This window comes from Nicotiana attenuata, unplaced genomic scaffold (assembly GCF_001879085.1).
Source record: "Nicotiana attenuata strain UT unplaced genomic scaffold, NIATTr2, whole genome shotgun sequence".
NCBI classification, from domain to species: domain Eukaryota; kingdom Viridiplantae; phylum Streptophyta; class Magnoliopsida; order Solanales; family Solanaceae; genus Nicotiana; species Nicotiana attenuata.
Genome location: NW_017670318.1, coordinates 664,112 through 666,035, shown reverse-complemented (window position 1 = coordinate 666,035; position 1,924 = coordinate 664,112).

Below are 1,924 nucleotides of genomic sequence, written 5' to 3'. Positions count from 1 at the left end.
GAGTCTGCACACCCCCAGTGAGCGCAGTCGACTATATATATGGATCGGGCTGCACGCCGCAGCGATATATGGATCGGGCTGCACGCTGCAGCGATATATGGATCGGCTGCACGTCGCAACGGTTACTATATGGTACCTATTGAGTGTGAATGTTGAGTGTTATATATATATATATATATATATATATATATATATATACACACACACACACACACACACACACACACACACACACACATGTACAGGAGTGATGTTTTGCCTGAGGGGATAGTTATGAATTTACTGTTTTCACTCTTCTTTAAAGTGAGTTTCCATTGGACATGGTGATTTAATTACTGTTTTCACTCATCTTTAGACCGAGCCTCTGTTGAAAATGTTGAACAAATATTTTAAATAATCTTTCATTTGAACTGAAGTTTTTAAGCTACGAAAAGGATTGTGAATTTTCTGTTATGCCCGAGGGGCTGTATACAAACTTTGTTTCGCCCGAGGGGCCGGTGATGGTTTTCATCTATTTTATTATAAATGGTATTGAACCCCTACTGAAACTGTTGGAAAGCATTTTTTTAAAATGATTTTTACCCAAAAGCTGGATTTTAAATGAGACGATTGACTCGTATTCTGATTTGGAAGCCTGTTGTGCTGATTGAGATTATCATAAATGTGGATTCCTCATTTTCCTATTGCTCAATCTTTATTTACTCTTATTACTTACTGGGTTGGAGTACTCACATTACTCCCTGCACCTCGTTTGCAGATTCCGGTATTTCGGAACCCGGTAGCGGGTGTTGATTGCTCGGAGGCGGAGGTGTCGGAGTTAGCAAGGTGGCTGCACGACGTTCGCAACACTATTTTCCTTCCGTCTCATTTCCATTACTGTATTTAGCACATTTTTAGACTATTGTCGTATTCAGACCTTGGTAGATGCTCATGACTAGTGACACCCCGATGTTGGGCTGTATTTATTTCCGCACTTATTTTATTTCACTAAATCTATACTTATTGGGGTTTATCCCTATAAATGACTTAAATAGACTTATTAAAATGTTAAAAACTGAGTTTGGGAATGGTGTCGGCTGGCCTTGTCTTCACGAGAGGCGCCTTCACGACCTGGCCCGGTTTGGGGTCGTGACACAGCTGAAGTGAGTCATATACACGTGAGTAAAGAAAAATAACGAAAGTAAACTGCTAAATACTAAACTACCCCTGTAACTAACTCAACTACTAACCTCCTAAATCTAGTAACTAACTAATAGCACTACAACATAAATAACACCAACTACACTTGATAACACTCAATAATCTCAGTACCCCCCTCAAGTTGGAGGTGATGAACTCACAACCAACTTGCCAAGAAGATCATAATGCTTGATCTCTGTAAGTGCTTTTGTTAAGATATCCGCCAGCTGGTTGTGAGTAGAAATGTGATGAAGTGTAATCAAACCATCATGCAGCTTGTCTCTCACGAAGTGACAATAAACTTTTATATGTTTTGTTCTTTCGTGGAACACAGGGTTCCGAGCAATGTGCACATCTGCTTGATTGTCATAGAAAACTGGAATGGGGGCATCACATGAGACTGTTAATTCTTCTAGTAATCGTTTGACCCATACCAACTCACCAACCACCTTCCTTAATGGCCTGTACTCTGCTTCTGCAGAGGATAATGGTTTGCTTCTTTGATTTTCAATTGATTGGGCTGTTAGTAAATAGTATTTTTAAATCTGGAGAAAATAAAATAACATAAACAGAAATATAAATGAAACAAAAATTAATCCAAGCCCACTGAATTCACAGTGTTTCCTTAAGGAATTTAATCTCCTCCTTGTACCCAAGGTTATGGATTATTTCCTCCTAGGATAGAACGAATTACACACTGGTGTAGTGGTACTTCAAACCCCAGTGTTTCAGCGAACACAAAGTT